Raw genomic sequence first — 23,869 nt, forward strand, 5'->3', positions numbered from 1 at the left:
CTGGAAGAATTTGAAGACTACATCGAAGGATCGGAAGTGACTGTGGACAAGAAGAAGTTGATTGCCCTGCGCAACCTGGCGGGGCGGGAAATAGTCAAAATAATCAAAGACCTTCCTGCTGCTGAGGCGGACACCTATGACAAGGTGCGTGACGCACTGAACAAAAGATTTCTTCACAAGAAAAATGTGGACTACGAACGCCATACGTTCCACTCGGCTCCTCAAGGGAAAGAAGAACCCATGAGTGCCTTCATGATGCGCCTGCGGAGACTAGCCAAGCATTGTGAATTTGATAATTTCTCAACAGATGCTGCAATTAAGTCACAAATAATAGATGGATGTCACTCCGATCAACTGAGGAGGCGACTATTGAGAAAAGAACATAGCCTAGACGACATAGAGGAGATGACACGAGTCTATGACCAGGCGGAGGAGTATGCCGCTGATATCGAAACGGGACACAAAGGGAGTCACGAACAAGTGTGACGAGTCCACGCCAAAAGTGACAGTCGAAGGAGTTCGAGAGACAGACAATGGAGGTCACGCCCGCCCTCCCGTCAAGACCAGTCAAGATACCAGCGGCGAGAGCCATGGAAGAAAGAGAGAAAATCAGAGAGAGTGAGGAAATGTTACAGATGTGGGTATGATTACCCCCATGTGGATAGCTGCCCTGCCATGGGCCAGAGGTGTCGGAAGTGCGGTCGAACTAATCATTTCGAAGCGATGTGTGGGGAATACAACAAGGAGAGATGAAGTAGTGCAACCAGGACATCTCAGTCTGACACACGCAACAGCACTTCGAGAGTATCCCGGTCCGACACTCGAAGACACCATGCGCGAGCTGTCCAAGAACTGACTGAACAGTCCTCTGGGTCGTCACACTCCAGCAGAGAGTCACGGCGGTCCAGGTGGGAACGGAGGTCACCATCCAAAGACTCGAGACCCTCATCCAGAGACTCAGCATACACCATCGAATACCTGAACCTAGCTGCAGATCCGGACCAACTGAAAACATATCCTCGTTTGGACATCACAGTTGGCAATCATGACACAAAGTTCGTACTGGACTCCGGTGCATCCTTGAACCATATTCCGGTCACCGAATATGAAAGAATGAGTCCACGTCCTCCTCTGACATTTGCACCAGTGAGAGTCTTCACGTGGATGGCAAAGAAGCCACTTCCCTGCCTTGGGAAGTTTTCGACGACCCTCAAGCACGAGGACACAAACATATCAGCGGTCATCCATGTCATCAAGGGCCCAGAAGCAGACTGCCTGCTGAGCCTTCCGACAGCTGAACGTCTTCACCTAGTGGAAATCCTTTTCAAAGTTAGCGGCAACCAAGATGTGACCCGTCAATTTCCCAGACTATTTCAAGGACTAGGCAAATTGAAAGTCTGCCAAGTGCGATTACATATCAATGAACAAGTCAGACCCATCGCTCAACATCCGCGAAGGGTACCGTTCCATCTTCAGACTGCTGTTGAGGAAGAACTCCAGGATCTGTTAGCTGCTGACATCATCGAGCGCACGGATGGTCCAACACCGTGGGTGTCCCCAGTAGTTATAGTACCCAAGAAGGGCACGGCCAACAAAGTCAGACTCTGTGTGGACATGCGCCTGCCCAATACTGCAATCGAAAGAGAACGACATCCGGGACCCCATCTGAGCGATATGATCTCCGCCCTCAATGGTGCAACAGTGTTTTCCAAGTTGGATTTAAATAAAGGTTACCATCAGCTAGAACTAGATGTAAAGTCAAGATACATCACCACATTCGCAACCCATCTGGGGTTGTTCAGATATAAGAGACTGAGTTTTGGAGTTTCCTCCGCAGCCGAAATATTTCAGGAAGCAATTCGGCAAGTTATCCAAAACATTCCCAACACGCTTAACTATAGCGATGACATCCTTGTATATGTTCTGATCTACAAGAACACGATATTGCACTCAATCGTGTTTGTCATGCGTTATTGGAGGCCAACTTGACTCTAAACAAAGAGAAATGTGAGTTTCACCAGAACACACTGAAATTCTTTGGCCATATTTTCTCAGGCGCTGGCATGAAACCTGATCCTGACAAGATCATGACCCTGAACAACACCAAGAGTCCCCAGGACGTCAGTGAACTCCGATCGTTCTTAGGCATGGCTAGTTACTGTGCTCGCTACATATGGAACTATGCGACTATCAGTCATCCCCTCCGCATCTTGACCAAACAAGGTCAACCGTTTGAGTGGACTCCTCAATGTGAGCAATCCTTCAAGGAAATCAAGAAGGCGGTGGAGTCTGCGGATCACTTGTCATATTTCAACCCGCAAAGAAAGACTGAGATAACTGTGGATGCCAGCCCTGTCGGGCTCGGAGTCATCCTGGCCCAGTATAACAATGACTCAGATCAACGTCGTATCATTGCTTATGCGAGCCGCAGCCTGACGGACCCGGAGAGGGCTTACTCGCAGCCCGAGAAGGAAAGTCTTGCCGTTGTGTGGGTATGTGAACATTTTCATGTCTTCATATACGGCAAACATTTCACTTTAATCACAGACCATCAGGCCCTTGTCACCATTTACGGAAACCCACGATCGAAAATGCCCCCAAGGATTGAAAGATGGGGCTTAAGGCTACAGGAGTACACATTCACCATTATCCACAAGCCTGGCAAATCGGAAAACCCGGCTGATTATATGTCCCGGCACCCACTTGCATCGTCAGTCTCCAAATCATCCATCGCGGAAGAGTACATACATTTTGTGACTGACCAAGCCCTACCCCCAGCTATCCCCATGGATACCATCCGGAGAGTACGGCTCAAGACATTGTCCTGCAGAAAGTCCTTCGCAGGGTTCGAACCAACCGGTGGAGACATGATCCTCAGGATGAAGAGACTGATCCCATTATCAAACGAGAAATGCAAGCCTTCCGGCATGTCTGTGGTGAACTGTCAGCCACCACTGATGGCATCCTACTGCGAGACCAGCGAATCGTGATCCCCACTCAACTAAGGCAAGGAGTGGTTGCCCTTGCACATGAAGGACATCGGGGGATTATGTCGACTAAACGTGCGCTACGGGAACGAGTATGGTTTCCGTATCTGGATCAACTGGTAGAAGATACCTTGAAGGACTGTCACCTCTGTCAGCTCACCAGCAATAGTGATCCTCCAGCACCACTGCACATGACCACTTTGCCACCTGGAGTATGGCAAGAGATCGCCATTGATTTCTATGGACCCCTGTCATCTGGCAAATATGTGCTAGCCATCATTGATGAGCATTCTCGCTATCCCATGGCATACTTTGTACCATCCACAAATGCCTCTAGTACCATCAAAGTCCTTGATGAAGTCTTTGCCACATGGGGTGTTCCCACAAAGGTGAAAACGGACAATGGACCTCCTTTCAATGGGCAAGACTTTGCAGCCTTTGCGAAACACCTGGATTTTCATCATCGCAAGATCACACCCCTCTGGCCACAAGCTAATGGAACAATCGAGAGATGCATGGCCACACTCAAGAAGACTTTTCAACATGCTACCACGGAGGGTAAAGATCTGCAAGTGGCTCTCAACGAGGTCCTCCGAGCTTACAGGACAACCCCTCATGCAACGACTGGGCAGTCCCCGGCGACACTCATGCTAGGACGTCCCATGAGGAATCGCATTCCAACGTGGGAAGGGGCCTTGCGAACATCATCGCCCGCGCGAGACCATCAAGAGATGGTGATAACGGACAAGCGCAATAAGGACAGAATGAAGTCATATGCAGACCGCCGGAGAAGAGCGAGGTCACTGTCCTTACATGAAGGGGACCATGTGCTCGTCAAGCAAGAACAGCAAAGGAAGACCGACTGCCTGTTCAAGGATGAACCTTTGCTAGTCACGAAAAAGAAAGGAACGATGCTGACTGCGGAATCGGAGCATCGGCGAGTCACGAGAAACATCTCGCATTTCAAGAAGTTATCACGAGACACCACCGGAACCGTGGTGAGTGAAATGGACACTCCCAGTTCGGATGAACCACGTTCAGATGGTTGCGATAACACTGGTCCAGTCAATGAGACACTGAACAATACTAGTCCGAGAGCCCGGTCACCACGACCTCATCGCGACACACATCCACCCAAAAGACTTATTGAAGAAATGGACTGAGAAGTCAGTATGTTTTGTTTGTTTGTTACAAAGGGGGGAGATGTTATGAAGTTAGCAGGCTAGTGGTTGTGGGTGGAGTCTAGGGGTGGACAGGAAGAGGAGGGGACGGACAAGGGAAGAGGCAGTTAGAGTAGGGACAGGGAAGGTAATAGAAGCAGACAATAAAGCTCCAGTAAAACAGTAAGCAGAGTCTGTATTTCTTTGTAGCACGATGCTACAGCTATATCTGAACTCTATTGCAAGTTGCTATGTGGAAACATACAAGTTTTTTTTTTATAAAAGTCAAACAAACCAAAAAACGTTCTTTTCAGATTTTGCATGATTATGTTAACTTGTTATTTTTGTAAAATAAGGTATTTCCTTTGTAAATGAGGAATGGCATTATTTATTGTGGCTATATGGTTGCATCCCCATATGTTTGGGGTATGTCCCCCGGGCTCCTTTATATCCTCGTGTGAAGAGGTTCAATAAGCTCATTACAAATTTTGATTATTAAACTTCATGTTTTATTTCTCATTTCTCACTGGTCATTTTATTCATAAACCAATGTTTTCATTTTCATTGTTGTACTAAACATTTCATCTCTCCCAATGCATTTCGGCATATCACGTGCCTTCTTCCAGGGGATATTTCTAGAAATCAAAAAAACGGAATAACGCAACATTTACCATTTGTTTCGTGGGTCTATACACAATACATATAAAAGTAAAACACTGTTTAAACCAAAAAGCTTCCCCTGTTTCTTCATAGGTCGTGCCTTACTGTCTGAACTCTAAATGAATCATAACAAAATCAACAGTGATCACTCTTGTGTTCATAACAGAGAATTCTCGTGTCGAGTGTCCGTGTAAGTGTGTTTGAACTAAATCTCCAAACGTAATGTACGTCAGTTAAACCGAAGACGGTGATTATATAATAACGCTATGAGAGTTGTATGAACTAACTGCCAAAGATAAGACCCTGATATTCCTTAAGGGATGTTAGAGCTATGCTATATTACGCTTAAGAATGCGGGCTTACCGTGAAGTGTTTGTTTCTCCCGCGACCGCGCTCCTCACCCGGAAGTGTTTGGTATACCGTATATATGGTACCCCCCAACATTTACATGCACAAAGCGGCAGGCACCGCGCGGTGCCTGCCGCTTTGTGCATGTAAATGTAACACATGCAGTTTTAACATTGCAGCGGGTGCTGCTTCAAGCAGCACCCGCCGCAATGTTAAAACATACAGGATGTGACCGCCAGGGTGGCGGTCACATCGTAATTTGCATGGAGGGACCGCCGCTGCCCCTGCGGACGGTCCCTCCACCTCTGGGGTGGCGGACGGACGCAAGTCCGTCCGCCATCCTAATCGGCCCCTAAGTACTTGATCCCTGCTCTGGGGCTTCAAGATAAGACACCTTGGCTGTCCTGTGCTGGTTGGGGATTGGTATACAAAACGGATAGAATAGTTTCTACATGGTTCTCTTGTCTAGGGCATGTGGTAATTCCCTGTCCTTTTGCATAGACACCTGAGTCAAAACACCCTTGCAATTTAACATTCGTACAGTAGCTCCAATGTCCTAAGCAATGGCCCCACCAATATTTTGATCACTTTTCTCATACGGCTGTTAATACAGCCTTTTTTTCTGTGCGGGCTTGGGTATGTGAAATTGCAACATACCATCTTGCCCAGGGCGCAAGTCCTAAGAAAATAGTGTGGGGACTATTTTCACAGAAAGTGACGCCACAATAAATAATCAAAAAGGATAAAAGGGCGCACTACGTGTTTTTTAACTGTCTTTGAAGTTGTGTGGTTCTCCGGGGTATCACTCTCCGTTACAAGTGTAGATTAATAGTTATATGGTTGCATCCCCATATGTTTGGGGTATGTCCCCCGGGCTCCTTTAAATCCTCGTGTGAAGAGGTTCAATAAGTTCATTACAAATTTTGATGATTAAACTTCACGTTTTATTTCTCATTTCTCACTGGTCATTTTATTCATAAACCAATGTTTTCATTTTCATTGTTGTACTAAACATTTCATCTCTCCCAATGCATTTCGGCATATCACGTGCCTTCTTCCAGGGGATATTTCTAGAAATCAAAAAAACGGAATAACGCAACATTTACCATTTGTTTCGTGGGTCTATACACAATACATATAAAAGTAAAACACTGTTTAAACCAAAAAGCTTCCCCTGTTTCTTCATAGGTCGTGCCTTACTGTCTGAACTCTAAATGAATCATAACAAAATCAACAGTGATCACTCTTGTGTTCATAACAGAGAATTCTCGTGTCGAGTGTCCGTGTAAGTGTGTTTGAACTAAATCTCCAAACGTAATGTACGTCAGTTAAACCGAAGACGGTGATTATATAATAACGCTATGATTTATTCAGAAAAAGCACAGAAAGAAATAATACATTACATTATTCGAGCTTTCATCCACAACCGTTGAAAGAACATTTACCATACAGTCAATTATTGCGAGCCAAAAGAATAGTTTCTGATCCAAACAGACTGGAGCAACAGATCAAAGATATGACATTGAGGTTCAAAAAATGGGGGTATCCTGATCATATCCTCCAACAGGCGCAAGAACGTGTCAACACTAAAACCAGAACAGAACTAATGACCAAAACACAACCTAAGGTTAAAGAATCCATTACAGTAGTCTCTAAATATTCTACAGTCAGTAAAAAATACAAAAACATCATCATGAGACATTGGGACATTTTGAGAATTGAACAAGATTTTCAACACATGTTTGATGAGGATCCTATCTTTGCCTACACAAGAGCCAAGAACTTGGGTGAAAGATTGAAACAATCACAGATTGCACCTATGATACATAAGGGGACACTCCCCTGTTGGAACTGCAACCACTGTAACAGTATAATTAAAGGTACAGTTATAAATCATCCCATGAAGGGCAACAAAATTCACATAAGAGCAACAGCGACGTGTGATTCCGCCAGCGTAGTGTACATGTTGAAATGTCCATGCGGAAAGACATATATGGGCCAAACTGATCGTAAAATAAAAACGAGACTTTATGAGCACAAATCGAACATCAGGACTAAGCAGATAAAATCAACAGTGGCTCAACATTTTGTGGAAATGAACCACAACATCAGTCAACTCAGATTCTGTGTTCTAGAGAACGTATATCGAAGGGAAGGACAAGACCATAAAAAAAGACTATTACAAAGAGAAAACGATTGGATTTCTTTATTAACCAGCATGACCCCATACGGCCTTAATGACCGTATGGAATTCACCTGTTATCTGTAAATAACGCCTGTTGTTCCTTTAATGCGTCAAGTGACTATGTAATCACAATAGAGCCGTTTTGCATACACATACATTACCAAGATTTAACATCATACTGTTTGAACACAACATGACACCCTCTTAAGAAAGCTCAGGATTTTTTTGACTTGAGACGCCCGGTAACTCACACACATTTTACAAGTGTACACCCTATTATTTTGTTTATCTGGTAATTTTTCAATTCAGACTCGCAGTAGCCTATACTTTATTGTTTCACACTACACGAGTGCAACAGCGCGCATACAACTAACGAGCGTTGCCTAGCAATGAGTGCAACGAGCGTAGCTTAGCAACGACAGCCCTACATAGTTAGACCTTCTGGATACGGTATACCAAACACTTCCGGGTGAGGAGCGCGGTCGCGGGAGAAACAAACACTTAACGGTAAGCCCGCATTCTTAAGCGTAATATAGCATAGCTCTAACATCCCTTAAGGAATATCAGGGTCTTATCTTTGGCAGTTAGTTCATACAACTCTCATAGCGTTATTATATAATCACCGTCTTCGGTTTAACTGACGTACATTACGTTTGGAGATTTAGTTCAAACACACTTACACGGACACTCAACACGAGAATTCTCTGTTATGAACACAAGAGTGATCACTGTTGATTTTGTTATGATTCATTTAGAGTTCAAACAGTAAGGCACGACCTATGAAGAAACAGGGGAAGCTTTTTGGTTTAAACAGTGTTTTACTTTTATATGTATTGTGTATAGACCCACGAAACAAATGGTAAATGTTGCGTTATTCCGTTTTTTTGATTTCTAGAAATATCCCCTGGAAGAAGGCACGTGATATGCCGAAATGCATTGGGAGAGATGAAATGTTTAGTACAACAATGAAAATGAAAACATTGGTTTATGAATAAAATGACCAGTGAGAAATGAGAAATAAAACATGAAGTTTAATAATCAAAATTTGTAATGAACTTATTGAACCTCTTCACACGAGGATTTAAAGGAGCCCGGGGGACATACCCCAAACATATGGGGATGCAACCATATAACTATTAATCTACACTTGTAACGGAGAGTGATACCCCGGAGAACCACACAACTTCAAAGACAGTTAAAAAACACGTAGTGCGCCCTTTTATCCTTTTTGATTATACGATTCGTCCGATCTACCAAGGGCGGCACACCCCAAAGGAAACATACCAAAAAACAACAATGCAGCATGAGGAAATTTTCGGTATGACAGACAATAGAGCTGAAACATTTGCATATAAAGATGACGAAGCTTCCAGGATTTATGCTCTCATTAACGAAGAAGCAACAGACATAGCCACGAACCGTACAAAGGAACAAAATATAAGACAACTACTTTATCTATCTAAAAAAGAAATAAACCAACGCCTGCATGCAAGTACTATGATCAAATACCACAAGGCGCAGAGGATACCGAGAGGCCTGAGGATCCCGCTTAAACCTTCACTGTGTAAAAATTTTCAGAAATTTAAGGACAGATGGTATGCAATTTTAAATAAATGTTCATTAGACCTGATATTATTGATAGTTGAAGAACTCTCAAGTATCTTAGAAGAACTCGCCAGAGATATCAGCATAGTAAAAACAGAATTGGAAAACAGTTACACACCGGAAGAACTAACAAAAATTCTTGAAGACATCAACATTCAGTTATCCAAACACACAACTGAAGTAAGCGAACGTAAGATAAGGAAACTGAGAAGGGACACCATCGACTATAAGATGGGAGAAGTTTACACATGGGCGGACATTTACGCCAAACGACGCCAAAACAAACCATATACAGCCAACACCGATACGTCCTCCTCAGAAGGGGAAACCACCAACCAACAGAGAAGAGGGGACCGTTACCAACCACAAAGGACACAAACAACGTCTGGTGCAGTACAAAGACACACTGAAATAGCATCAACTTCTACAGATTCTTTTTTAGAGGCAGGTCAAGACAGACAAGAAGACCCAGGAGGGCAAAAAGAAAAAACAAAAGAACCCCCACAAACACGGACAGTAACGGCCAAGAAGGACAAACCAAAGACAGTGAAATAGTAGAGAACTTAGTAATCAACATCTCGGATGTTCAATTGAGCCAAATTCAGATCCAAACATTACAAAAGGGAACATCATTTGTCCCAACGTCCAACACGAATAAACTTGAGATTGATATCTCATTTTTTAAACTAATGAGAAAATTACGTTTACGCCACTTTTTCAACAACGTAGTCCAAACAACCATGGAGACAACAGAGGATCAATTAAGAGGACTAAGACCAACTAGTGTATATATGGCTCCAACGTCTCACAAAACGCTTGACACATTTGAAACTCTGGTAAGAAACGACATAAACAAAATGAATTGGCAAAGAGTATCAAAACATAAGAACTTTACTCAGAAACAAATGAACATTCTCAAAACCATAGCTTCTAATCCTGACATAACAAGCACCAAAGCAGACAAAGGAGGAGCAATTGTAATTATGAACACTACATATTATAACAGCCAAGCAATCCTCCACCTCTCGGATCAAGAGACATATCTTAAACTAGATGGAAACCCAACAACACAATTCAAAGCAATTATTGACACCATTCTTTCAAACGCATTACAAGAGGGGATTATCACTGAGAAAACAAAGAAATACCTCACACAGGAACATCCCAAAAGTCCAAGGTTTTTTTTGGTACCTAAAATACACAAAAATCAGAAAACTCCTCCGTGTAGACCTATTGTCTCCACGCTAGGCAGCATACATGACCCAGTTGGAAGATTTTTGGACAAACATCTACAACCAAGCGTGATATCAACTCAAACATACATCAAAGACACTACAGATTTTTTATTGAAGTTACAAAGGCTAGAGTTAACAAACATCGAAGACATACTTTTATGCAGCATTGACGTCACAGCTTTGTACACATCAATACCCCATTCAAAAGGAATTGAAGCAATAGAATATTGTTTATTGAGAACAGAGTTGGATGACAGTTTCAAAATATTTCTGATGCAACTAATGGAATTCACGCTATTTCATAGCTACTTTACATGGAATGACCAATGGTACCAACAAAAGACAGGTACATCAATGGGAAATTCGGCAGCCCCGGCGTATGCCAACATTTTCATGAGCAGATTTGAAGAAGAGAACATATTGAACAAAGAAATTTGGAAAAATCACATCAAGATATTTTTAAGATTCATTGATGATATCTTTTTGCTCTGGGAAGGTCCAAAAAACATCTTGGAAACACAACTGAAGCAACTGAACAATATAGATTCACGCATTTAATTCACCTATGAAATACAAGAGGAGTCAATATCATTTCTGGATGTGAGAGTTACAAAAACAGCGACTGGATTTCAGACTGATTTATTCAGAAAAAGCACAGATAGAAATAATACATTACATTATTCGAGCTTTCATCCACAACCGTTGAAAGAACATTTACCATACAGTCAATTATTGCGAGCCAAAAGAATAGTTTCTGATCCAAACAGACTGGAGCAACAGATCAAAGATATGACATTGAGGTTCAAAAAACGGGGGTATCCTGATCATATCCTCCAACAGGCGCAAGAACGTGTCAACACTAAAACCAGAACCGAACTAATGACCAAAACACAACCTAAGGTTAAAGAATCCATTACAGTAGTCTCTAAATATTCTACAGTCAGTAAAAAATACAAAAACATCATCATGAGACATTGGGACATTTTGAGAATTGAACAAGATTTTCAACACATGTTTGATGAGGATCCTATCTTTGCCTACACAAGAGCCAAGAACTTGGGTGAAAGATTGAAACAATCACAGATTGCACCTATGATACATAAGGGGACACTCCCCTGTTGGAACTGCAACCACTGTAACAGTATAATTAAAGGTACAGTTATAAATCATCCCATGAAGGGCAACAAAATTCACATAAGAGCAACAGCGACGTGTGATTCCGCCAGCGTAGTGTACATGTTGAAATGTCCATGCGGAAAGACATATGTGGGCCACACTGATCGTAAAATAAAAACGAGACTTAATGAGCACAAATCGAACATCAGGACTAAGCAGATAAAATCAACAGTGGCTCAACATTTTGTGGAAATGAACCACAACATCAGTCAACTCAGATTCTGTGTTCTAGAGAACGTATATCGAAGGGAAGGACAAGACCATAAAAAAAGACTATTACAAAGAGAAAACTATTGGATTTCTTTATTAACCAGCATGACCCCATACGGCCTTAATGACCGTATGGATATCACCTGTTATCTGTAAATAACGCCTGTTGTTCCTTTAATGCGTCAAGTGACTATGTAATCACAATAGAGCCGTTTTGCATACACATACATTACCAAGATTTAACATCATACTGTTTGAACATAACATGACACCCTCTTAAGAAAGCTCAGGATTTTTTGACTTGAGACGCCCGGTAACTCACACACATTTTACAAGTGTACACCCTATTATTTTGTTTATCTGGTAATTTTTCAATTCAGACTCGCAGTAGCCTATACTTTATTGTTTCACACTACACGAGTGCAACAGCGCGCATACAACTAACAAGCGTTGCCTAGCAACGAGTGCAACGAGCGTAGCTTAGCAACGACAGCCCTACATAGTTAGACCTTCCGGATACGGTATACCAAACACTTCCGGGTGAGGAGCGCGGTCGCGGGAGAAACAAACACTTCACGGTAAGCCCGCATTCTTAAGCGTAATATAGCATAGCTCTAACATCCCTTAAGGAATATCAGGGTCTTATCTTTGGCAGTTAGTTCACACAACTCTCATAGCGTTATTATATAATCACCGTCTTCGGTTTAACTGACGTACATTACGTTTGGAGATTTAGTTCAAACACACTTACACGGACACTCGACACGAGAATTCTCTGTTATGAACACAAGAGTGATCACTGTTGATTTTGTTATGATTCATTTAGAGTTCAGACAGTAAGGCACGACCTATGAAGAAACAGGGGAAGCTTTTTGGTTTAAACAGTGTTTTACTTTTATATGTATTGTGTATAGACCCACGAAACAAATGGTAAATGTTGCGTTATTCCGTTTTTTTGATTTCTAGAAATATCCCCTGGAAGAAGGCACGTGATATGCCGAAATGCATTGGGAGAGATGAAATGTTTAGTACAACAATGAAAATGAAAACATTGGTTTATGAATAAAATGACCAGTGAGAAATGAGAAATAAAACGTGAAGTTTAATAATCAAAATTTGTAATGAACTTATTGAACCTCTTCACACGAGGATTTAAAGGAGCCCGGGGGACATACCCCAAACATATGGGGATGCAACCATATAACTATTAATCTACACTTGTAACGGAGAGTGATACCCCGGAGAACCACACAACTTCAAAGACAGTTAAAAAACACGTAGTGCGCCCTTTTATCCTTTTTGATTATTTATTGTGGCGTCACTTTCTGTGAAAATAGTCCCCACACTATTTTCTTAGGACTTGCGCCCTGGGCAAGATGGTATGTTGCAATTTCACATACCCAAGCCCGCACAGAAAAAAAGGCTGTATTAACAGCCGTATGAGAAAAGTGATCAAAATATTGGTGGGGCCATTGATTAGGACATTGGAGCTACTGTACGAATGTTAAATTGCAAGGGTGCTTTGACTCAGGTGTCTATGCAAAAGGACAGGGAATTACCACATGCCCTAGACAAGAGAACCATGTAGAAACTATTCTATCCGTTTTGTATACCAATCCCCAACCAGCACAGGACAGCCAAGGTGTCTTATCTTGAAGCCCCAGAGCAGGGATCAAGTACTTAGGGGCCGATTAGGATGGCGGACGGACTTGCGTCCGTCCACCACCCCAGAGGTGGAGGGACCGTCCGCAGGGGCAGCGGCGGTCCCTCCATGCAAATTACGATGTGACCGCCACCCTGGCGGTCACATCCTGTATGTTTTGACATTGCGGCGGGTGCTGCTTGAAGCAGCACCCGCCGCAATGTTAAAACTGCATGTGTTACATTTACATGCACAAAGCGGCAGGCACCGCGCGGCAGGCCCGCAACGGCCCCCAAAAGCCAAAGTCCACATGCTTTTCCACGGCGGAAAAGCCGCCGCGGAAAAGCATGTGTTCGTGCAATTCCTAATTTGGCTGATGGTGTCTTGCAGACACCGTCACCAAATAGCCCTCCTCACACCGCGGATCAGCGGCGGACGGACCTGCCGTCCGCCGCCGGTCCAACCGCACTCCCACCGCCATCCTGATCTGGCGGTGGGTCTTCTATTTCACTGCGGCGGATAATCCGCATACTCCGGGCCGGCAGTGGCTTCCGCCGGCCCAGAGTATGCGGATTATCCGCAATCATAATGAGGCCCTAAATGTGGGAGCTATCAACAGGGGCACTAAAGTCACTCCAACGTCGAAGAGCTGCCACAGCCTTATTATAACCATCCTTGCAGTCATAACTAATCTCGTTTTGCTTATTATGTATGCATGCAAGCATATGATAAACAATGTGTGTTTTCATTTATAATGCACACCGTCAGGTTTATCAATATTTCATTGCTAATCAGTGAATGAGGCAAAACACGAGACTAAAGGAAAAAACAACAATTTATGCTTCAATAAACAATCTTATCAACCATACAATAAAACAGCGAGGAGTGAGATTGTTGCTTTTAAAAAGATGCTGTTGCCCAGGGAATTTCAGTGATGATAATCAACCTATTTACAACTTTTAGATATTCTTTTGGAAAACAGGTACCTGGCCATCCATTGAGCTCGGTCTGTAAAAGCTCTCTCCTGTCTTCTTCAGCAACCTCATCTCCTCATCCTTGTGGAACAGGAGGACACCCCTGCTGCTCCCTTCAGCTTCAAATAGGTCATACCTGGAGCGGCTGCTGAGTGGATGTAGTGGTGGGGCAGAGGATGAAGGGGACAACGGACGAGGGGGGACACGGCGGAGGGAGAGGAAAAGGATATTAAACATTTAGAAATAAAAATAAAAATAACTTACCTTTTGCCTGCTGCCTGACATTCTTCTCCATGTCCTTTCCTTGCTATAGCAGAAACTCCTAGCCTCCCCTGCGGCCAATCCTGATGCTGCTTTCATGTTGGAAAGCAGCGTCAGGATTGGACTGAGCACTGGGACTTTGCACTCCCAGGAAGACTGGAAACAATGAAGCTGGGTTCAAGACAGCCCAGTGCACATTTGGGTTTGGCCGGCCTGAGATGGCCAGCCAAACCCAAATGAGCACTGATAGCCGTGCTGCCCTCCACTCCATCTCATGACTGCCCGCGATGGCCCTGCCCCCAGGACGCAGCAGGGAGAAGTTGAAAAATAAAACGATAATAAACTTGTTTTATTATCGTTATATTTTTCAACTTTTAGGGTGGCAGTGTGGGCGATGAAGGAGCTGCCACTGGGTCATGCCAAGATAAACAATGCACCAGGTCCTGCCCTGACACTTCGATTCATATCATAAAGCATTGTTGGCATTCATGCCCCAAAAGTCAGTGGAACTTGGCACTTTTATGTGCAGTTTTCAGTTGTAATATGGCCTTGTCCGGGACGCACTGCTGGTGGCACCAGGATGCATTTGCCTAGACCTGACATATGTTTACCCCGGCCTTACCAACAAATACTACTATGCCCACGCTGATAGTCTGGCTCTCTTACAATGTTTGTTCACTGTGAAGCATATGGATAACATAGTATAACGTTGCAGGGTTGCTTTTATCCTATGCAAACTCTTCAACAGAACCTTTTTACTAGACTGATATGCATGACTACATTTTCAATTACAACGTAATATCAGTACAATACATGGTGTTCTACAATCCCTGTATAAAAACCTGTCTCTAATTTATTTATAGTAGGCGACTTGTGACGCACCCAGTCGCATATTATATAGAAATGAAGTGAGAAATTAACTGTAATAAATTATTACAGTTGAGTTCCTATGTCACAGTGTCTTCTGCCAGAGCCAGTAGTCAAGGGGAAAGGCAGGTAAGATAATTGAGCATAATTAAAGAACTATTCAAGGAACAAAATGAAACATTACTTTTTTTTCTTCTGCTCTGTTTTTCTAGTGACATGCAGCAATGAGATATTTATGGTAACATGTTTATTTTTTACACTCTCAAAGGTAATTATAGAAAAGTTAGAAACCAGCTGGATGTTTCTACGCATTCTGAACTTCTGGGCCTTCATAAAAAAAACTGAGTTATAATAAATTCATTCTATTATCATTTTGCAACAAATATCTAACAGATTTTTGACGTGTTTATTTTAGTGCTAGAGATTCTACTTTTTTTTCTTTATGTGTGCTAACTTGGTCTCTCTTTCATATGAGTGATCTATGCACCAAGGATTTAAGTGATTGTGGGAAAGGTGATGGTCTAACCATGTATTATTATTAATAAAGTACCCCTTGCACATCATAACAATATTGCAAGTTATTTTGGGTTTGATAACTTTATAAAGCAACTCTGCCTTCAACCTCATTCCTTATGTATGGTAATGGAACTCCTCTGTGACTTGCAATATCATTATAATGTGTAATATACAAACACATTTCACTTTTTCCCTAGACCATTTTGGTCCCGGAAACTAACACCCATGCAGTCTTATTACGGGTTTACCATCCAGTCAGATGCTACAATGTGAATTCTGAAACTTCATTCTTTTTTTTAGGTTTAGCAAGCTTTATTAGCAACAAAGAATGTAAAGCGTAAAAGACAATTATTACATATGAAGTACAAATTGATAAGAATAGTAACAAAGCAGTAGAAGAGGAAGCTGTTTGCAATTTTTTAATATAAATAATGGTAAGGGGAGGATAGGAAGAGAAATTAAAATAAATTATACATCATACAACTGAGGGTTGAATAACATTACACAATACTATATAATAACCTAAATTGTTGAAGTACCTAGAAGATAAATATAATGGCAAGAACTAATGAAAAAGAGAGCAGAGAAATAACAGTTCATGGGAGTTTAAAATTTTCAGAGCAATTGCAAAGTTAACGATAGCCAAAATAAATCTCAATTTACATGCTGTTTACATGAAGAAGCAAATGCAACATCTTATCTATGATCATAAAAAACATTATTCCAACAAGCTTTAATTGAAATTCTAGAGGCACATTTCCAATTTAATGTATTATGCTGAAAGGCTAAAGCTATCATTAAGTAAAAAAAAACATGTTTGCAAGGAGTTAATCCAAAAGTATCTGATAAACTATGAGAAAGAGTAATACATTGGACTAGGGACATTGTAAATTGAAAATGAGCGAAAAATGGGACCAAGCCATTTTCTGAAAAGAGGAGATAAGTGTACAAAGAAAAAGAAGATGCAACAAATCTGCAAAAGGATGGCCACAAGACCAACGCAATGAGTTATTTGTGTGAGAAAAAGTGGCAATAGAAACCTGCGTGTAATATAATCTGTGATATAAAAAGAACAAGGTTTAAGTAGTGGATGTAGATCTAGAGATCTTTAATGATCTAGTCCAGATCTTCTCCTACAAATCAGTGCTCCAAACACATCCCAAATCAGGTTCCCAAGCAAGTTCCAACTTAGTTTTAACACTTTCAGGATTTGGGGCTGGCAGACATTTATAAATCAAAGCAGCTTTTAGGAAAATAGTAAGTATCTTGAGGAGGGAATCATCCGTGGGGATAGTAATAGATGCCAGAAATTAATAAAAAACATTTAGAATAGCCTACATAAGAATTGAGTACTTATACCAAAAGGTCAACTAAAAGTAACCTGAAATTGCAGAAATGAACAAGGAGTCACACCATCAAACAAACCTTGAATTAGAAATATACCCCTAAGTCTCCACGCTTTCCAATAAAGAGGTCCATTATTGACAGTGATAAGACAATTGTACCATAAGGGAGATTGGAGAAAATCATCTCTATAAAGAACTTTTAGGTGATGATAAGGGGTCGCAGCAAAGAACAGATATGTTTAAATAGTGGAAGAGAGGTAACAGCAGTCTTTGAGGAAAGAGCAACAACTTCTTTTAGAGAAAATGGTTTAAATAAGGAGTGCTCAATAATACACCATAAAGGTAAAAGGTGGGAGGAATCAGAAAGGAGCCATTTAGAAGCCTGTTGCAAACAAAAAGCTTTATGGTAAAGTCGAAAGTCAGGAAATTTGGAAAGTAGCGAATCTATGTTTTTAAAGTAAATGGATGGAATATGAAGAGGAATTGTAGACAAAATCTATAACAAAATGGGAATAATCATAATTTTAATAGAGTCAAGATGTCCCCACCATGAGAGAAATAACGGATTCCAAAAAGAAATAAGTTTTTGAACTCTATTGAATCCTTCCTTCATATTGATTATACTTGTATCCAAAACAGAATTAGTAAACCAAATACCTAAATATTTAGTTCTAGAGCTGTTCCAGAGGAAACCAGTGGAGTTGAAGGATTGCTTTACACAACATTTGGTAATAGGAGGATTTCTGTTTTATCTGAATTGATTTTGTATCCTGAAAATAAAGAAAAGTCAGAAATGTCCTGCAATAAATGGGGGATAGACACGTGGGTTAGAAATAAAGAGCAGGATATCATCAGCATAGGCGGACTACTTTAAATGTCGATAAACGTACTGAAAGCCAGAGATAAGCTTATTATTACAGATACGGTATAAAAAGGGTTCAAGGTCTAGAATAAATCAGAGAGGTGATAAAGAATCCTGACAAACTACCCAATGTAATGGAAAATACTCTGTGGTACGCCCATTAACTAAACCTGAAGCATGAGGGGCTATATGGAGTAGAGAGATAAGGGAGATAAAAGAATGTCCAAAGCCATGCCAGGTAATAGCTTTAAGTTTAAGCAAAAAAGACCAGTCAACTCTGTCTAATATTTTCTCCACATCAATGGAAACCGCAGCCAAAGGATAAGAAAGATAAGGAGCTTAATTTAAGACATTAAAGAATAACTGAGAGTTAACTGAAGTTAATCTGCCTTTAACAAATCCACATTGTTCTTTACCAATGAGATGAGTTAAAATAGGATCCAGTTGTAAAGCTAGCGCTTTAGCAAAGATCTTATAATCCACATTCACCAAAGAAATAGGGCAATAATTCTTACAATAAACAGGATCACGACCTTCTTTAGGGATTAGACATATTATGGTCTCCTGAAACATGCCTCCCGCTCTACCCAACTCATGAAAAAAAAAAAGTTCTAGAAGCTTAGAAAGTAATAAATTTTAAAAAAGTAAGTACAATTCCAGCGTAAAACCATCCGGCCCTGGAATTTGGCCTTTTTGAAGAGAATTTAAAGCTTTAGAGATTTCCATAACCGATTACTCAGATTGAAGAGATGCAAAGTTAAGAGTATCCCAAAAAGGAGAGGGAATATCCCTAAAATAGGTATTGTTAAAAGAAGAAGAGGCAGAAGATTCAAGGGTATATAACTGTTGATAACATTGCGCGAATTTGTTCTAAATCTCCCGATCTTTAAAAAGGAGGGTCCCATCTGATGACTGAATAGAGTTAAGGAGGACATGCTATTACCAAGACTTAAGATAATTACCCAAAAGGGAACCCACCTTATATTGCCACCATAGTAGCGAGCACTACTACGCAATAATATAGAAGAAGTTTAGCGCAAACAAGCTCGGAGTAGTGTCAGAAGAAATAGTATAAATTGGTGTTCCAGGCATTTTATGTTAGCTAAGAGAATTTTGTGTAGATTGAGAAAATGTTTCTTTTTTTTGGAGACATAATCAATAATAAAGCCATGGGCACCAGCTTTAAAGGTATCCCACAATCATTGGGGAGAAGTATCTGGTTTTGTGTTTAATAAAAAGAATTCATTAGCAAAGGAAGTGAATGAAGAAGAAAAAAGAGGGTCCTGCAAAAGAGAGTTATTAAAACGCCATCTATTGACCTAGGGTGTGGAGGGAGCAAATCAAAATCCGTGACAAATGGGGGATGATCAGAAATAACAATAAGTTTGAGTGAAGATGAAATATGGTTTTGAGACAAAAACTTAGAAAGAAAAATATAATCCAGTCAAGTGAAGGATCCAATTGGGGGAGAAAGAAAGGAAAATTCAGTTGCATCTGAGTTACACAGGCACCAAGCATCTACAAGGTGAGTTTGTGAGATTGTGGTATTAAATTATGACTTATGGGAAACAAATCGGACACTGGATTTCTGATCCAGAAATTGATCAACAATTTGATTGTAATCACCATCCAAAATTAAAAAAAAAGTTTTATATTGAATGCATTTTTTAGTAATATTAGGCCAGTATGTGTAGTCAGGATGAGTCTGGCCAAAAACATTAAAAACAGTTGGAGAAATATCATCAATAAGTAATTTAACACACAACCACCTATCCTCAGAATCAGTTTCTTGGAATAAAACAGAACATTTCAACTTTTGATGGAATAAAATGATTACCCCATTTTTCGTGGTGGGCGTACCAGAGTCTAAACCTGTACCAACCCAGTTTTGTTTAATTTTAAAAGCTTCCGTCTCTGTGAGGTATGTTTCTTGCAAAAGAACTAACATGCGCTCCCCTCCCTGAGACTTTATTCTAAAGAGCACAAGATGAGACATAACTATAATGTAGAGATAGAAAGGATTATGAAACAAGTTTACAAGAAGAATAGGAGAATGCTCTGCCCAAATGGAGAGAATTAAATCTGAACCAGATGAAATAGCACATTTAAAGATATCTCATATTTTCAAACAAAATGAAAGAGATTAAGCAATGATAAATTATATAATCTGACCCTAAACTGAATAATTTATTTCCATATGCGCCACCCTTTAAAGAACATGAGGGAGGAATCTGAAGGATCATCTAGCAAAGTGTGAAATGGGGTCCAAAATAAGCCATGTTCCTGAAATCCAGACTTGAGTGAATGATGGCTTTAGCAACTATTATTGTGAGAAAAAGATACGAAAGGGAAGGAAAATTCTCTGCAGGCAAGATTTTGTTACCTCAGATATCTGGGGTTCTAATGAAAGTTTAGTTTCAAGAATGATACTAAGATTATGGTCCGGGCCTGGGCTAAGTGTAGAAGAATACAAAGATGAATCCCACTTACGGATCTATTTAAATATGAGAAGAATTTCGGTTTTACTGGGATTTAACATCAAAATGTTCAACTTCATCCTTCTTTAAGTGACTTCTAAAGCTAATACAAAATCAAACTAATTATCAGAGGGTTAGTTGAGAGGCTAACAGATGAGCTGAGTGTTTTCTCCATAGAAATATGACTTCACTTAAAATTTCTGTAACAGATAATATAGAGGTCTCAGGTATTAATTGAACAGCAACAGCACCGCGGCCCATGGAGGGAGTTCTGTGGGGCAGGCAGGCGGGGAGGGGCAGGGTGGGGGATGGTAAACACCGGAATATGGATGATTGCAGGTAAGTAAACAATTAAATTAATAAAACGAATTTCGAAGCGCGCCCTGCATCGCATTTTGCGATGCAGGGCACGGAACGAAATTCGTTTATTTAATTTAATTGTTTATTTACCGACAATCATCCATATTCTGGTGTTTACCACTCCCCACCCTGCCCCTCCCCCGCCCCACCTGCCTGTCCCACGGAACTCCCTCCACGGGCCGCGGCTGAGCAACAGCACTATTTTAGTCCACTGTGGGGCTTCCTGATGGGAGAGGTTTCTACTGAGATTGGAAGTGTCCATTCTATTTGGTAGAAAAGAGGTAATCCAAGCTAAATACGTGCCATTAATTAGCAAAATAGCAAGGAATTTTAAATGAATTGTGATTACTTTCTTAGATGCCATTGTCATCACAACATTAATGAAACTGATTTTAAGCAAGCTATTTGGGTGGTTCACAGGAACCTTTAGAGATCGGCGACACACTCAAGAAAGTCCTGAACACCTCCATCACCATTGCCTCCTTCCCAGCAAACTGGAAATATGCTGAAGTGAGGCCCCTGCTACAGAAACCATCCGCTGATCTAGCAGAACCGAAGAACCACCGGCCCCTCTCCCTGCTCCACTCTCTGGCAAAAGTCCTTGAAAAGGCACTCAATCAGCAACTGACTGAACACCTGAAACACCACAATCTCCTAGACCCCTCTCAATCTGGATTCCAAGCCAACCACAGAACTGAGATAGCCCCGATTTCAGCCTCCAACAACATCAGAGTCCTCCTGGACCATGGCAAAACAGCAGTCTTAATCTTCCTGGACCTGTCTACTGCTTTCCACACCATCTCCCACCACATATTGATCAACACACTACACCACATCGGAATCCAGGAAAACTCCCTCAAATGTATTGCTTCAGACCTAGAGAATCTGCCTCCGACTTTTTGTCTCAGAACCCAAGAAGTTCATATAAATCATTCCACAAAGATCCCCCCTCAACTCCACCCTCTTCAACATGTACATTACCCCTCTATTCAATACCGTCAGATCGTATGGCCTCAACACCATCTCCGACGCTGATGACACTTAGCCTCTTCTCACAGTCAGAAGACACCTTCACCACCAGAGCCAAATTCCACATATGTATGATAAACATCGCCGACTGGATAAAGGACAACTGTCTCAAGCACAACTCTGATAAGACAGAAGTCCTTATCTTAAGGAACAACACCTTGCCATGAAATGACGCCTGGTGGCCTGCTGTACTCACACCCCAACCCCGTCAGACCACACCCGCAACCTCAGCATCATCTTGGGCAGCAAGTTATCCATGCAGAAACAGGTGAATGCAGTCTCATCCTCCTGCTTCAATGCCTTAAACATGCTCTGAATATTTTTAAGTGTCTCCCAAACAATACCAGAAGGTCCATCACTCAGGCCCTCATCACCAGCAGTTTGGACTATAGGAACACTCTCTTTGTAGGAATCACTGAAATCCTCTAGAAGAGACTACAGACAATAAAAAGCCCTGCTGCAAGACTCATCCTCAACCTCCTCAGATGAACCCACATCACTTTGCACCTCAGAACGCTACACTGGCTCCCGATCCAGAAGAGATGCCATTTCAAAATGCATACAAAGCCCTACACAACAAAGGACCAGCATACATGAACAAATAAATGACCTTCTACTAACCAACGAGACATCTTTGATCCACCGCCCTTTCCCTCACAGACACACCCCAGATCCACCTAGCCAACAGCGGAGGATGCTTCTTCTCTCACCTGGTGGCCAAAGCGTGGAATGACTTTCCCCTGCACCTCAGGACCATCTCATTGCTCTTGGAATTCAGGAAGGGACTCAAGACCCGGCTGTTCAAATGATGAAGAGCACCGTGAAGCAGCAAGCAACGTCAGTGCCGTGAAACACTCTTGGGTAATTTGCTATGCTTTATAAATCTTGATTGATTGATTGATTAGATCCAATTCAAGATGTCTCACTTGCTTATTAGATCACCCACATGTGATAAGAGATTTGGTTGACATTCTGGACTTGCATGCAACTGGATCGACTTGGTGTTGCAGGAAAAATTGAACACTAATCCAAAAATATGACTCCTTCTGCGATGGGTCATTCAGTAACTACAAACTTTTTTGTCACCATTCAGTGACTTGGTTGCGGATTCAGGCTTGTAATAGTATCCTGGGTTCTATGGGAAGATGGCTGTCAGATATTTTGCTTTATTTTATAGAGTTCTACCTAAAACAGATATTACTTACATAACATATTGAGATTAACATAAAATTCTCTAAGAGTGCACCTACAGAGCCATTGACAGTGCTTCAAGTGCCATGTACTCAGAGTAACACCTGGCTTCACTTACACCCCAGTGTCTGCACTGGGCCCTGTAGACCACAACAAGCTGCTGTGCCATCCAGAAAAAGGACTCAGAGAGTTAGAGCTCACATGTACTGTGACACCTGCAGATCCTGCAAATTTCACAGGCCAACTCAGTTCTTTATCTTTTTGAGGTCAGTCAACGTAGAACCATTACATTGGGTATTTAGAGCACATGGAAACAGCAAGAGTCATTGTAAGAAGCTATATAAAAGAAGTTTCCGTTCCTGTTATCGATCACTGCACCCAATCTTTTGAGTGCCTTCAATGCTGTTGTCGAAAGCTGGGGAGGGACTCCTGCAGAGAAACTCAGAGCTGTAGCTTTAATTGCTGTTATACATTTTCCTGCTTGATGTTCTTGAGCACTGGTGCTAAGTAGGCCTGGTTTGTTCCTTGGGCACCCAATAAAGGTGTGCGCAGGTGTAAAATGGAACCATAATCTAGATCAGGAGTCAGGATATAAAGATATTGCTCTGATGGATTCAGTGCTTAAGCAATCACATTTCAAAGTAAACAGCAGTAGTCTGCTAAGCATCAGCATCTATTTAATTGGGTTTTACTGGCACGTCTATCTGTAATATATAAAATCTTGTGGACGTGCTTGTAACCTACACAGGAACACAAGTTAGCCACCTAGCTGTGACTC

The sequence above is a fragment of the Lissotriton helveticus genome, chromosome 4_1 (genome assembly GCF_964261635.1).
Source record: "Lissotriton helveticus chromosome 4_1, aLisHel1.1, whole genome shotgun sequence".
Taxonomy (NCBI): Eukaryota; Metazoa; Chordata; class Amphibia; order Caudata; family Salamandridae; genus Lissotriton; species Lissotriton helveticus.